Source organism: Sphaeramia orbicularis, chromosome 10 (genome assembly GCF_902148855.1).
Source record: "Sphaeramia orbicularis chromosome 10, fSphaOr1.1, whole genome shotgun sequence".
Lineage (NCBI taxonomy): Eukaryota > Metazoa > Chordata > Actinopteri > Kurtiformes > Apogonidae > Sphaeramia > Sphaeramia orbicularis.
The window spans coordinates 37,956,616-37,973,585 of NC_043966.1; positions in this window are offsets into that span (position 1 = coordinate 37,956,616).

Consider the following 16,970-nt stretch of genomic DNA (forward strand, 5'->3'; position numbering starts at 1 on the left):
TACATAGGTTAGCAAAGAGGTCTTCACACGGTGGCACAAGTGGACAGTATACATAGGAATTCCCATATGTATTTAAGAATAGATTCAATAAAAGATCGACAAAAAACAACATATCTATCTATCTATCTATCTATCTATCTATCTATCTATCTATCTATCTATCTATCTATCTATCTATCTATCTATCTATCTATCTATCTATCTATCTATCTATCTATCTTTTTTTTCTGTGAAACTGGTCCTTAAAAACAGGATAAAGGGGCTAAAAATTCAAACCAGATGTAGACTAATGTTATGAAGCAAGTTTGGAAGTATTTTGGGTGTATTTAAAAAATAAATATTTACTGAGAAAAAAGAGAAACCATTTTTCAGATAAAACACAGTTTTACATTATTTCAATTCAAGAATCTGTGTGTAACAGTTAAAAGGACACGAAAATTACACACTACTATTTTTTCGAATATCTTTTTATTCTCTCATGTACATTTTGGGAATCGAACTAGTTATGCAAGGCAGAGTGTTTCACAAAAATGACCGCTGTTGGAAAATCACTCGTGATTTATTCATGTTTAAATGGGCAGGGTCCGTATGTAATGTGAGTGGACACGATGGTTTACGTGCGAAATTTGGAATGAGACTGCCGATTCATGAAAAACCTACGTCTGGATTAGAAAAACCACCAGGATTGACAAATTTAACACAGTGTCTTTATTTATATATTAAATATAAGACCATTTCAAGCATTTCCAACTCCTAGGTAGCATTTTCTGTCAGAATTTTGGTCCTATTTTTGGTCCCAATATTTTACGAAAAATTCATTAATTTTGGGATGGCTCAGAGCAAGAGTATAATTGTTTTTTTGCGTCTTTCCGAGGTCATCATTAGGTACATCCTGGGGGGAAATATGTAGACATTTTTATATTATTATTGGGTCCAAAAAAGCTGGTTAAGTGCCAGGTACCAAAATGAACCCAGTTTCATAGAAGCACATATATATATATATATATATATATATACTGTGTGTGTATATATATATATATATATATATATATATATATATATATATATATACACATATATATATATATATATATATATATATATATATATATATATATATATATATATATATATATATGTACACACACACCAAAATGAAAAGATTCAACTGCAAGTAAAATATTTGCTCTGTAACAAAATGTACAAAAATTGCCTCTAAGATGTAGAGTAGGAGAATATAAATATTTTACATTGTTTCACTGCTTTGAGAGGTTTGCTTTCAGTTACAGTTAGCATCAGTATTAAAAACACAAAAGTTAACGGGTATGACTCCACATTTTCCCATCTGTAGACTCCCCTCGCATACTTTTCCTCTTACTATATCTTTTACACAGTTCATCTTTTGTGTTTTTCATATTTTTTATTTTATGCATTTTCCTTTAACCTCTTTTATTAGTTTTTTGTCCTGTGTTGCATGTTTTATACCTTTTTAGTCTTGTATTTTTGTCTTCCAACATCTCATTTTCTGTTTGTTTCATATTTCATATCATTCATCCTGTTAGGTCCATTTCAATATTTTCAGTTCATCGAAGTTACATTCATTACTTCATAATGGTCTACTTATGTCCTTGTATGAAGTTTTCATCTTCTTACATTTCTCATATGTAATACACACCAACAGTAAGACCAATAATCAACTTTTTAGGGTATTACTGCTTCATTCACTCAGGCTGAAGTCAGTTTTGATGTTGAGAAAGCTCACAATGGTATAAAATAAAAAGTACAAATGCACCAAACTAATATGTTCAGTTCTGATATACAGTAAACACCTAAACCCAGGTTCTTCAGCTCTGGCTGATACCCAGTGTCAGTTCAGTACCTGTGCTTAATTATTATAACACATGTCTCCAAAAAAAACACCACTGGTGGAGCAGTGTCAGATCTTTTTTTAAGGTTTTTTTTTTTTTTTTTTTTCTGTTAAAAAGTGAGTTACATATGTTACTTGTTGGTCATTTTTAGATTTTATAAGTCAGGATATTATTATTTCCTGCATGTAGACTGATAGATAATAACTTATATATGATACATGCTCCTAAAATAATAATTGTTACAATACCTGACCCAACTGTTTGGATCATTGTCCCTAATAAAAAATGCAGAATGTCCCTGAAACACATTAAAACTAAAGTAACAACTGATTTTTTAAAAATGTAAGGAGTGAAAAGAGCAGATATTTGTGCTAAATTATGTAGAGTGTAAAGCTAAAAAGTTATAAGGAAAACTAGGTCTTCAACTCCAGTACAGATACCTGAAAATAAAGTATTTCTACTTAGTTACTTCTCACCTTAAAGGCACTTTTTTAATATCTTTTCTAAGTCTGTCCTCTCCTCCTCCTCCTCTCTAAATATTATACTTGTAGTTGTTGCCTCAGGCTTTGGTTCAGTGTCATACTGGGAAGGTCAAAACAGACACACATAGACCCACCACACACACACACGCACACACACATTCATAGATTTCACATATCTCTATCAGCCCTCAGAGGATCAGATTGTTTTACGGGAAATCATGTCATGGGTCAAATGATTGAATTATTAATGGAAGTGCGGTGCAATAACAATCAGCCCTTGTCTATTGCCATTCCAATGTGATATTCACAGCCCCCCCACCTGCCCACCAACCCTCCTTTCTCAGCCTAACTTGATACTACCATGTTACAATCCAAATCCAATAATGCCGACTCGGCAAAAGACTGCCCCCCCCCCCCCCCTTCTCTATTGTTTCATCAGTTGAAGAGCATCTTTAGTCTGTTGCTCTCACAGTGGAGAGTATTACTGAGTGAGTAGAATCATATCGACTGCTGTGCCACGTTTCCAAGGACAAGGCAATGCATTTTCATCAAAAACAAGAAGGAAAAAAAAAAAAACAGTCATAGTGAAGTAACATTTCACAATCATTCCCATAACACGCAGCTCACTCACAATACGTCGCTTCATGAGAAGTGTGTGCGCCTTTGTGCATGTGTGTGTCGGCTATGTGTAATCTGGCATTCGCATTCCTTACAAAACTCTAATCTTTGTTCCTTTTTTACAGTGCCAAATATGGATTTTGTTTCTGAGCATAGCTGGAAATCAACCAAGCAAATCTAAGGCGCATTCATGATTCACATTATGTAAATTAAAGCAGACAATTCAGCATTCTCACATTTGCATATGTAAAGAACTACACTCAGAGAGGTACAAGTATTTTAACCTTATTTAACACACAAGAGACTGAATTGAAAGTAATATGCCCGTGTTGCATTATAATGTTTTAAGAGGAGTTCACCACACCAGAGGCAGTCCCTCCTTGTGTTCCCTCAGGCCCGTTTCTCACAGAGTCTGCATGGAAATGCCGTGTTATTGTTAAAAAAATAATAATAATAAATGGATTGCTGATGGATTCTTGACCTCGGCTCAGGAGGATTTTTCGGTCTGTTTTGAGAATGACCGTAAAGCAACAGAGGGAAAGAGACATAAGGTCACCCCCCCCTTTAGCATTTATTATCGTCGGGTGCCAGAAAACACAACTCTTTTAGACATCCTAAACATAGCGCGCTGGACACATGGGCTGACAACTTCACTTAGGAGAAGGAAATCAAACAGAGCTTGTTAATGCAGCTGCTGCAAACAGTCCCATTAGGAGCAGTCACTCCTATTCTTTGTTTTTGTATCATTTGTACTTGCCTTTTCATCGCCTATTGGGTATGACTGTGGAGGGAAAAAAAAAAAGAAGAGGAAAATGAAGAAGAACTGAAGCGTGTTTCGTTAAACATTTAATGAAGACATCTCCTTGCCACTTATAGCTTGAAATGGATATCACAGAGAATAAAACAAGAAATGGAGGCAGGAAAAAAAAGGAGCAATGTTTTTTTCTTCTCTCATATTCTTGAATATAGGCACTTGCATGTCGAGCTCTATCACGCTTTTTTGTGTCATTATGCATTCTCATTATGGCTTAACAGAAGTTTCCCATCCAGTGAAGCACAGTCCCTGTTTACAGTTCCTCCCATTTTAAACTCCATAGACATTCTCTGAGGCCTAAATGAGCTTTAAGACAAAAAGAGCACTTTGTGGTATTGTTTTTTTATCAACTCTAATTTGCTTTTTCCCTCATTATGTTCTTCACTTTATGGGAAATAGAAAACAAAAGACGACATATGCAATTACCGCATGACTGAAGTGTAAACATGCCTGATGGGCCGGAGCTATGCTTTCGGCGGCAGGCTAATTGTAACTTTCCCCTTCTCCTTCAGTGCATGGGTTATACGATCTAGCTCACAGTCAGACACGTGAACATGCATATGGACTTACATGCAAACTCACTCCTACACAGATGCCCTCACACGGTGCGAGCTGCAGTTCTCTTTCACTTTCTTTTTTTTCCTCCAAAACAGCCTGGGTGGATGTTATGTATCGGCCTTTATTACTTAAAAGTGTGAGCTACGTGACTTTAACGAGGAGACGCGATATTGCAGCAATTCTCGCAACCGCATGACTGTCGTATAGCTATAGTGTCTGCACTTTGTTCGAGTAAGAAAAGGACACCCAAGCAAATCTTTTTTTAATACACAAACATCGCCTCGGCTTGAACCAGGGCCATGTGTTAAAACTACTGTATGAAAGTTGCCAGTCACAGCCTTAAAGCTTCCTCCAGCAGTTAAAACCACAACACTTCAGCCATTAATGGCATCCCGGCCTTGGTCTACACACACACACATGCATACACACACATACACACACACCATTCCACACATTACTCCCCTTAGTTCCCCTTTTGATGTGTCAGAGAGAGAACTAGCCACTGTTCCACTGTTTTTTTATTGCTCACACAGCAGTGTGTGTATATAAATATATATATTTGTGGGTGTGTGTGCGTGTGTGTAGTGAGAGAGTGTTTGCTCTTCAAAGGCTGCAAAGGGGGTGCGCTACTTAAGGCCTATTAAACCTGGAGCTCTGTTCATTGTAGCTGGGAGAGAGCGCTGCGTGCTGAGGCAGACAAAACGGCAAAGACATACCTTTGAGCTGGAATCATGTGGGAGCTCACATTTTCACAAGTGCTGCAGAACTGAAAACAATGTTTTGGCGAGTCCCCTGATATGTGTGTTTTTTTTCTGCTAAGGGCCAGCTAACAGAGAATCTGTTAAGGCTTTGCCCTGACGGTGTGATATTACAAGCCCACAGTACATAATCCAACATACTGCGAGTTATTAAAATATGACCATAGCAGCTCCCCGGGGCTATATAACTCACACATACACCGTCTCTGTCTCACACGCACACACACATTCCTGTGGCATACATGCATACACACTGTCCATACCTCTCAGACTCTCTCTCTCTCTCCCCTCTCTCTCCTTTGGTCTGTCTGATGCAGACACCCAAGCATGAACACACAGTTTTATTTAAAGCTGCATACAAGCTCACATCCCACAGTGGAAAAGGAAGAGGTAAACTTCAGCTACAAATCAATACACAAATGGCGTCTTTTACCTTCATTACACACCTTCCGCTGCAGTCAGTTGCTCTGCAAGGTGAAGGTAGGCATGTCCGAGGAGAAACACTACCAGTGTATATGTTACTCTATATCACAGAGCTGCAGCAGATAAGGAAAGCAGACAGGAGTCTCTCAGGAAGGAAAAAGGAAGCAAGTGAGACGTTCTAAATCTGATCAATGCCACGGACTGGAGTTTATGTAGAGGAAATCTAAAAACAGAGATAAATTATCATAACCTGCAGCAAGGTGGCTTGTACAAAACAGAGTATGGTTCAGTTGATTTCCAAAACATGTTCCAAATGAAAAGAGGCAAGCTGAGGGCGATGATAGATATGCCAGCATTGGATTCATTTATAGAGTAGGAGTGGAACACTATTGTTAGATCATAATTCAAACAACCTGCTTCTTTCAACTATGGTAGATGAGGCTCCCAGGAGGATACCGCTATAGTCATCTGCATTAAGTGTGTGTTCACATGCACCGTGCACACACACCCGCACGCACGCACGCCCCTCTAGATTCACACAGACTAACACAATTTTGGTGTTCATGCCGTCCCCAGGGCGCGGAGCAGGACAGGAGATTTATGTTCTCTGTCGTCCAGACACGGTTCTCCCAGCTAGCTCCCCGCTCATTAGGGCTCCTACATGGTCAGACGTGTTACTCTAACAAGCTGTATAGAGCCCCCCTCTAAAGCCTGATGGATTCGAGGGGTGGAGTGAGTTCCCTCACCGCAAGAACTCGGAGAAACGTCACAATGCATGAGGCATCGTAGGAACAACTCATCTCCATCGAGGCACGAAGAAGACTATGAGGTTGTTGAGCCATCCATCATGGTTAGCTGCATTTATTAGGCCTCAGTTTAATGATCCTTTCACAAACATGAAGATGCACTGAAATTAAAATGTTTGCGTTGTATGCACGCACAGGCAAGGAGAGCTGTTATCAGCGCTACGACGGCGACTGAAGCAGTAGAGTATGTTTGCTAATCTCTATAGTTACCTGATATGAAAAGAGTGTCATTCTCGTCTGTGGTTGGTTACAGAGAACAGAACAAATATGAAGGACCAAATGAACAAACAGATAACTTGTTTGTGAGCTGCTCTGCTCACAGGGTTTATCAGTTTTACTCCTAATCCGCTTGATAATGCATCCAGAGTCTGTTTTGCGATGCATGCCTGACTGATCACAGTGCGTGTGCATGTGTGTGTGTGTGTGTCGGTCTATTAGCACATGTCTATGCGTCTTTGTGTGTGTTGTGTACAGTGTGACAGAGCTTCCTGTAAGATCCCTGCTTGTCATGGAAATCGACTGCAATGGAAAGAGGATCTTTTGCTTTGTTAAAAACCCATTCCTAGTGGGAGCTAAGGTAATAAGTGCTAACGTTTTTACCAGTGAACCACATTTCTTCAGCAGTGTAGGATTTATTCAAAAATCCTCTAGCTGTTCACTTAAGGCTGGTACATTCAGGCTTCCCACTTCTGAGAAATACATAATAATGATTTCTTTAATGAAGACATATTGCACGTTCTCAGTCACTGTGGCTCTGATCAGAAAAATAACTAAAATAACCACAGCTAATGATCTCCCACTGGCCTTGTTTGCTCCTTTTTATGGTGACAAACTTACACGCTGTTGAAATGAAGTAGCCAAATAGTGGGTAAGGAGAGATGGGAGACAAGTGTTATTTACAACCAACGAAGAGATGGTAGGTAAGATAAGCTGATGCTGAAGAGTGAGATAGATGCCCTATGTGCTCCACACTGTCTATATTTCAAGTGCACCTATCAAGAAGTGGCAAATAAAATGTCTGCAGTCAAATTTTACAGACCAGTAAAGTGTAACTTAATAAAGGCGGTGGAACGCTGGTTGTATTGACTTCTTGTGCAACAACACAGTGATTCAAGAATGATGGAGGACGCCATTAACAGCATCATTAATGAGCCAACCGAATGCCTTTGTAATCAAATGGTTCCGTTCAACAGTCTAAGTTATTCAAACAAACAGAGGGAAGTGAAAACACTGGTGATAGCTCAGGCACAGCCGGTAGTACGTTCCTCCCAAGACTCTTCTGATTAATCACGCCGCAATTTCGCGCGCTAGGTCATTCACCTCGGCAGCTTTGGCAACAGCGAACAGTTTGATGGTTCTTGGAAAGTGGCGTTTTATCATCGCACCAAGTACAGGCTTTTTAAAATGTAGGACAGGTCAATTCATTCAGTCTTAAAGCTGTTTGAGTTGGCATGGCGTATAGGTTCTTAAAAAGATATTTGGGCGATCTGGAGAGAGTTTCACTTTTCTAACACAACATCCAAAGTAAACCTTTTCATTTCCAGTGATACAGAACCAGTCCAGTCAGAGATGGAGAGAGGTGCCATTGTAAATTAATCAGCCTCGTGGAGGAAAAGGAGGAGGAGGAACTAGAAAAAAACATTCCTCAAATTAGACAAACCCCAGCCCCAGCTTGATGTAGGCAAGCCCTGGCTGTGATATGGCCGGCGTCCATGACTCAAACAGAGCCAAAGCAAATTTAGAGCTGATAAAGTTGGCCAGGTTTGTTACAGTTAACCTCCATGTTGTCTGTGTTTGGGGTAATTATCATTTCGAATGCCTTCGCTTGCAGTGTTGTGCCAGTTACTTCTAAACTGTAGTCCATTACAGATTACTTGTTACTGTTATATAAAAAGTAATTCCTTATCTTACAATATTACTGTCTCAGAATTGTAATGTGTTACATGACTCCTGTATTCCTTATGAGTTACATACAGACTCAGACTACATACAAGAGCTAAGACAGCCTTGGGATGCATAAATTTGTGTCCCAAAGTACATGTGGATGGATAGCTCAGTAAGTAATGATAGGGTTGACGATGTTCGAATCCCAGGAGGAACGCTTGCATTTTTTCAATATTTTACATGTTCAAACAGGGGACGCAGCGCCAAGGAAGATAAATAGATAAATCTGCAATTGATAAAGAATTCTAACTAGTCATAGAAACGTTAGTGTGTTGTGTTAGATATGACAAAACCAAACTTCTTTGGACACTTGCTGTTTATGCCTGGCAGAAAAGTCTACTGTACAGTCAGTCTCATTAGTAACACCCGAGCCTTGTTCTCACACTGCTAAGCTAAAACAAAAAAATCAAAGTTAGCTAACACACTACATGTTAATCATGCTATGAACATATAATTGAGAATACTGTCATTTTCATTCAAGAATATGCTCGACCGATAGGGAGCTAAGCGTTACACAAATATAATGGTGTAATACAATCACTTAGAAATGAAATTAAAATAAAAAATGTAAAATAATGACGGAATTGACAATGTGTGTACTTACCAGGTAGACAGCACAACGAAACTGTTGCTATCTCCCTGGGGTAGTGATGTGACGTTCACAAACGAATCAAATCTTTTGAACGGCTCTTTGAAACAAATGATGGGAACCGAGTCTTTGTAAAGAACCGTTCATTTTTTTTTTTTTTTTTTAAGGAGGGAGTGTCCGATTGTCTGTCAATTTAGCGTCACTGGGGAGGCATTGGCGTTATATACAGAGTAGAAGTGAGAGAACTCCTGATGTGGTGTCATTTTGATATTTACGTTAGAGATATCAGGTATTTTGCAATGTTGCTTGAAGTATTTTATTTGTACTTCAGTTTTTTAGGTATTTAAGTACTGTAATTGCAGTGATTAATCACTGTTGTGTTTTGTGCATTTTTTTCCCCATTTGTTTACTCACATTTATTGTTCTTGTTCTGAGAATTGCACTACAGTTCAGGTATTTAAATAACTGCAGGGATTAATCACTGTTGTGTTTTGTACAATTTTTTCCATATGTTTACACACATTTATTGTTCTTGTTTTGAGGAGAATAAAATGTTATTTAATAAGAAAATGTTTTATTTTCTTCTTCATTTTTAGGCTACAGACCAGTCCACATAATGTACTGAGATGTTTTTTTTTGTCAAATTCCAGCATTTGCCTAATGTCACCTCTTATGTCATGTATTTAGCCCACACATTTGAACTAACTATTCTTTTTTACGATAAGATAATATTTACTGCCGCGCCAATTAAACACCTTTAAAATGTATTGTCAATCATCACATGTAGCCTATTTAGTCATTAAAACATTGGTGTTTCAAAATAATGCAAAAAACATAAAAGAGCCAATCTTTTGAATGGCTCTTTTCAGTGAACGGCTCCTGACTGAACGGCTCCCTTCAAAGAGCCAAAAGTCCCATCACTACCCTGGGGTGCACCACCCTAGTCCGAAGGGGTGTTGCGTTCACTGCCCATAAAATAAAATTGTAATTAATACAATAAGAGTGTGAGATGGCAAGTGGAATCACACACTACATACATTAACTCTGTTACATTAGCTTATCTTACAGTTATGGATATTTGTTCTAGCTGTTGGTAATTATACTAGCAGCTGTTCTACTTTTTAACAGTTCAAGCTCAGTTTGCAGTACATCCATGTGTCTCCCACTTCCCCCTTCTTCCCCAGTTTCTCTCTCTTTCTCTTTTCTCTTCCTTTACCCTGTCTCTTTAATCCCAACTGGTCAAGGCAGATGACCATCCTCCAGGAGTCAGGGTCTGCTTGAGGTTTCAGACTGTTTAAAGGAAGTTTTTCCTCCACACTGTCACCAAGTGTTTAACCCTCCTGTTGTCCTCGGGTCAAAATGACCCGCCACTGTGTTAAAAACCCCAAAAAAATCCCCTTAACAATATTTTTTCAACTTGAAATTTCATGACTTTTCCTAGATTGACCCCAACATTAGAAAAAGTGAACTGTTGCCTTTATTCACATTCCCATGCATGCTGTACGAAAAAAGGTACAAAGGTTGTCTTCGGGTCAAAATGACCCAACAGTGAAATTCAATTGAAATCACGGTCACAGAGTTATTTACACACCACAGAATGTGAGAATGTGGTAGTTCTGTCTCAGATCAATCAGTAGCAAATGTAATACAGGTGTTCTTCTCGCGACTGCAGTGCCTTTGATCTGTCTAAAATCATTCAGTAGCAAACGTAAACAAGACAAGAAAGGTGGCCTTCTCGTAGACTGCAGAGCCCTATTTCTTGCCCATTGTGCTGCAGATGACAGTACCTCGAATTCTCTCTGTGCTGAAGCCATCAGTGCGCGTTATAGCATCGAGCAGGCTCTAGAGCTGATTTTTTCAGATGTCCAGCAAGACAACTCTGATTCAGAAGAGGAAGTGGAGGATGTATCAGAAGAAGAAGATGGAGAGGAATACAACCCAGAGCATGATGAATCATCTTCAGAAGAAGAAGAAGAAAACCCTGAAGCTGAAAGAGAGACTTTCACAGAAGCCTCTGCAGGAGTTGTCAAAGCTATTCAGAGTGCAGGAACTCCTGATCAACCTGAGGATCATGCTGCCACAGCCACTGCCCCAGCTGGGGCAAGTAAGAGGAAGAGATGTCAGTTCTGCCAGCCAAAGAAGGACTGTAAAACACATACTGTGTGATGCAGGTGTAAGAAATATATCTGCAAGGGCTGTGCACTTGCATACTGCCCGACATGTGCTAATTAGTTGAATGAGTTGTTGTTTTTTATGTTGTATATTTTCTTACATCATTCACTGGCAAAAAAAAAGAAAAAAAAAATCAAAAGAAACTGACTCATTGGGATGAATAAAAATACTTTCAAAACTCCTTTTTGCATATTTATTTTCTTTCTTAAGCTATAGAAATACAGGTGAAGAGGGAAAACTCAGGTATTCATACATTTTGTGGTGAATGACATGTTTCTTCAAGCAAAATGAAATTTTATGTTTAAAATTCAATTAAGATGGTTATATTGGGGAGTTAGTGAAGACGGGTCATTTTGACCCGGAGGACACGGGGTGTATACAGAATATGAGGACAACAGGAGGGTTAAGATAAGATAAGATAAGATATGACCTTATTTGTCCCATAAGAGGACTCTATTGGGTACTTGAAATTGGCTTTAGAGTCTGGTTTTGACCAGCTCTATGTGTAAAGTGTCATGAGATAACTTTTATGATTTGGCACTATATAAATAAAATTTGATTGATTGATTGATTGATTGACCTTGTCATTGCTGATCACATTGATCATGCTAACTAGCCTCTGTAAAGCAGGGTTAGGGTTAGTAATGAGCATACGTCCATGTGGACAGTGTACTGTCTTCTGCCGTCTTCACCCATTGGCTGAACACCAACAGGAAATAGAACTTTACTGACGCATTTTTGATTCCTTAACCCTTAAAGATCCAGACAGCCACTGGTGACCAAAACCATCTTCTGTAATAATATCTGTTGATAGACTAGACTAGACTAGAATAGAATAGAATAGACTTTATCATTTGCACAGATACATCACAGTATAGGTACATTGGAATTCTTGTGCATTTCCCTGAGTCACAGATAGGGATGGGAATCGATAAGAATTTAACGATTCCGATTCCATTATGAATTTTGCAACTCGATCTGATTCCTTATCGATTCTCTTACCGATTCTCATTAGGTAAGGGAATAAAAGAGTACAAACGGGTGTGTTTGCATTAACTGTCTTTTATATTTCCATCTCTGCACAGAAAATATAACATATATAGTATGTACCACTAATAATAACAGATGATGCCGGGCCCGGTTACAGGGGGGTGGGGGGGGTGTACAGTGAAAGTATTGCCGCATTTTCACTACGTGGAACCGGTTCGACTCTGCCCATCTCCCATTGTTGTGCACCTCATTTCCTTTCCCCTACCTTGGGAAACTTGTATTTGAGGGGGTACAACATTTGTTGCCAGAACCAGAACTGGGCCCGTATGACGGCCTGGTGTTCACTCTGCCACTAGATCACTAGCTTCACAAATGCCGCTAAGTGGCAAATCAAATGAATCACATGCTGTGTGGGCAAATGTTTGAGCATATTGGAGGGATTCTACCCTTATGAAGAAATGGAAGCTTTGCAAGTTTTACAAGTGGCCCTGGTGTCGTCTATTTGGAGCATTTCTGCCTCAATGCCATGTTGGCTACGTTCTGACCAAACAATGCAGCGTATGCGTGATGTCATCGTGCATGGGCAACGAAGGTGGAATCAATAAGCAGAATCGTTAAGCAGGCAAGCAAACGATTCCAAGGAAACAAGCAACTGGGATCCGGTTCTCAAAAAGAACCGGTTCTCGATTCCCATCCCTAGTCACAGATCCATTAATCCTATCAGTACATGTAAATAATTGGTGTAAAATACAGTTTGTCATCTTTTCGTAGTCATCAGATATGACCCATTTGGATGCTTAGAGGCTTCGTAGTTACTGTGGAAACACTGTCATCTTCTACAACAGGGGTGGCCAACCCTGGTCTTGGAGAGCCACTATCCTGCATGTTTTAGTGTCCCTTTTCCAACACACCTGATTCAAATGATAAGTCGATCATCAAGCTCTGCAGAAGCCTGATAATGACCATCAGGTGTGAGAGGGAGACATCTAAAACATGCAGGATAGTGGCTCTCCAGGACCAGGGTTGGCCACCCCTGTTCTACAGCATTGATTCAACAGTAAAATCCATGAAATTTTATAAATGACAGTGGATGGAGACACTGGGGTTATGTTCAGTTATTGGGGGACTGAGCCTTCGCTGCAGCCGCCCCCACCCTATGGAACTCACTCCCACGAAACATCAGGAACTCAGACTCAATACAAAACTTCAAATCACTAAAACATCTAACATCTAAAACATGCAGGATAGCGGCTCTCTAGGACCAGGGTTGCTGACCCCTGCACCACTCCAAACTCACCTGTTCAAACTTGCATTTTCTTGAGCCTCTTACTTTTCCTCTCTGTTCCTTTTGTTTTGATTGTTTGTGAAGTGTCTTTGAGTGTCCAAAAAAGTGCGATATAAGTGTGATGTATTATTTATTATTATTGTTATATCTTCGCTGGAAAATTAACTTTTTCTGCAGTTTTCTCTGTTTTTGATATAATAACCCTTAACTTTAATCTGAGCTTTTATGAACATCTACATGATCAGTGAATTAAATATAGAAAAATACGTGATTTTCACATAAAAAAAATGCAAAATACAGAAGATTATATTGTAACAAATGGTGATAAATCATTTAAGAAAAGTTAAATAGAGGGAAAAATTCATTTGCGAACTGCCACAAAAGTAACACTGGGTCTTTATGGGTTAAGGCAGGGGTGTCCAATCCTGGTCCTCAAGGGCCGGTATCCTGCATGTTTTAGATGTATCCTTCTTCCAACACACCTGATTCACATGATAAGCCTATCATCAAGCTCTGCATAAGCCTGATAACGACTGTCATGTGTGCTGGAAGAGGGAAACATCTAAAACATGCAGGATACTGGCCCTCGAGGACCAGGATTGGACACCCCTGGGTTAAGGTCTGGCGGTCTTGCTGTTTTGTTTTTTTCATTTGAGCAATTAAATTATGGGTAAATGTTGTAACACAAACGCTATTGAACATGTACAGGGTGGGGAAGCAAAATTTACAATATTTTGAGGCAGGGATTGAAAGACAGTGTATGACCAATTTGTTTATTGAAAGTCATGAGAATTTATTTGCCACAAGAAAATTTACATAATGGAAAATGTTTTTATTCTATGTGTCCTCCTTCTTTCTCAATAACTGCCTTCACACGCTTCCTGAAACTTGTGCAAGTGTTCCTGAAATATTCGGATGACAACTTCTCCCATTCTTCTTTAATAGTATCTTCCAGACTTTCTCGTAATAGTTTTGCTCATAGTCATTCTCTTCTTTACATTATAAACAGTCTTTATGGACACTCCAGCTATTTTTGAAATCTCCTTTGGTGTGACGAGTGCATTCAGCAAATCACACACTCTTTGACGTTTGCTTTCCTGATTACTCATATGGGCAAAAGTTTCTGAAAAGGTATGGATAATAGTGTTAGGTATGATTATGACATCAATATATGTTTGGTACCGGTTCTGTTCATAATTTTTATGGACAGAATTTCTAGGCGCAGCCAGGGGCCGGAGGGGGTCTGGTTTGGGGACCACAGGATTTCATCTCTGCTTTTTGCAGATGATGTTGTCCTGTTGGCCTCATCGAACCTGGACCTTCAGCGTGCCCTGGGGCGGTTTGCAGCCGAGTGTGAAGCAAGCGGGATGAGGATCAGCACCTCCAAATCCGAGGCCATGGATCTCGACCGGAAAAAGGTGGTTTGCCCTCTCTGGGTCGGTGGGGAGTCTTTGCCCCAAGTGGAGGAGTTTAAGTATCTTGGGGTCTTGTTCACGAGTGAGGGAAGAATGGAGCGTGAGATTGACAGACAGATCGGTGCAGCGTCTGCAGTGATGCAGTCACTGTACCGGTCAGTTGTGGTGAAGAAGGAGCTGAGCCGAGAGGCGAAGCTCTCGATTTACCGGTCAATCTACGTTCCTACCCTCACCTATGGTCATGAGCTTTGGGTCATGACCGAAAGGACAAGATCCCGGATACAAGCGGTCGAAATGAGTTTCCTCCGCAGGGTGGCTGGGCGCACCCTTAGGGATAGGGTGAGGAGCTCAGTCACCAGGGAGGAGCTCGGAGTAGAGCCGCTGCTCCTCTGCGTCGAGAGGGGCCAGCTGAGGTGGCTCGGGCATCTGTTTCGGATGCCTCCCTGGGGAGGTGTTCCGGGCATGTCCCACCGGGAGGAGACCTCGGGGAAGACCCAGGACACGTTGGAGAGACTATGTCTCTCGGCTGGCCTGGGAACGCCTCGGGATCCCCCCGGAAGAGCTGGAGGAGGTGTCTGGGGAGAGGGAAGTCTGGGCATCCCTGCTTAGACTGTTACCCCCGTGACTGGGTTAGGGTTAGGATAAGCGGATAAGCGGAAGAAAATGGATGGATGGATATATGTTTGGTTTCAAAACAATTGACGTAGTGCCTGCTGAGAAAAAAACAACTAAATGTTCATTGTAAATTTTGCTTCCCCACCCTGTACAGAGTAAAATGTTACTGAAAATTGATTAGTAATGCCTTACACTACTGTGTTACAGCAAAAAGTAATCTGTTACTGTAATAGATTACTTTTGTAACGCAGCATTGCTCACTCATGCATGTCCTGCCACTCCGGTGAAACAGATGAGACGGTGGGATGGTTGCATCACAGTGTTGTTCATTTAGTGGAATAAAAACAAAAGTCAAGCTGTGTCTTTGGGTTTTTATCCAGGCGCATTTTTCCACTGCTGAGTCTCAGTCAGATCTGAGCCTTTCCTCTGATCTGGGAACAGTGAAGAGGGACTGTGGTGTAATAGTCAGCCACATTTCAAGCTGCTCTGTCGTGGGGGGGGGACACCGGGGCCGGCCTGGCTGCCTGGCCCCTTCATGGAGACAGTGCTGGGTTTAATTATCCCCAGCTGTGCTTCATCTCCCTCCCCAGCTGGGCTCTGTGTCCCAGTGTCCTCTGCAAGAACGACACATTCGCTCTGAATTCAAGGTGAGACACTGATGAGCGAACACACACAGCGCCTGCACAGACCGACGCGTTGTGTAGATATATAGATTATACACAGCATCCATGCATGGATGAAAGCAGGCTGCGGTTACAATGAAATAAATGCGTATGTCTAAGCATTTTAATCATCGTACAGTTGCCGTGACCTTATGTATGCTGCGTGTTACTCTTTTCTTTTGTTGATGCTGTGTTGAATTGCATTATATGGAAAAGTTTTTGTGCCGTTCATTATGCAGTCTTTATGTAGGAGGTAAAATATGAGATAAACAGCCTTCAGGATAGTTTGCATTCAATGCCATCCAGGCCATCTTTGCACTGCTTTTCATCATGAAAACTGATTTGTAGGTGAGATGTAATTATTTTGACTTGGCTTAAATACACCAGCCTCATTACAGTCTTTCTGGGAATGCCAAGAGAGGTCAATTATCTCAGTATTTTAGGAAATAGCTCCTGTGCAATGAGAGAATAACAGCTTTTTAGTGCTGATTTGTCGCAGGTTTGTGGAAATTTTCAGTGCGTTGTCATTTTGTTTTTCTGTTGATTTAAATGTAATATGATCCTTATATGTAGAACTGGAGAAGTTTTATCTTTAGTAATTTAACCCATAAAGACCCAAACATCTGCCCGTGACCAAAAGCATCTATTGATCTCAACTGTTCATCCACTAATCCAGTCAATACATGTAAATAACTGGTGTAAAATGCTGTTTGTCGTCTTTTCATGGTCATCAGATATGACCCATTTGGACTTTCAGAGGCTCTGTTGTTACCGTGGAAACATATCATCTCCTACAACATTGATTCACCAGTAAAACCCATGGAGTTGGATCAATGACAGTGGATGGATATACTTGGTTTTACATTCAGTTAGCAATATCTTTGCTGAAAAAGTAACTTTTTCTTCATTTTTCTCTTTTTTGATGTAATTAACTTTCAATCTACTCTGAGTTTTCATGAACATGTACATGA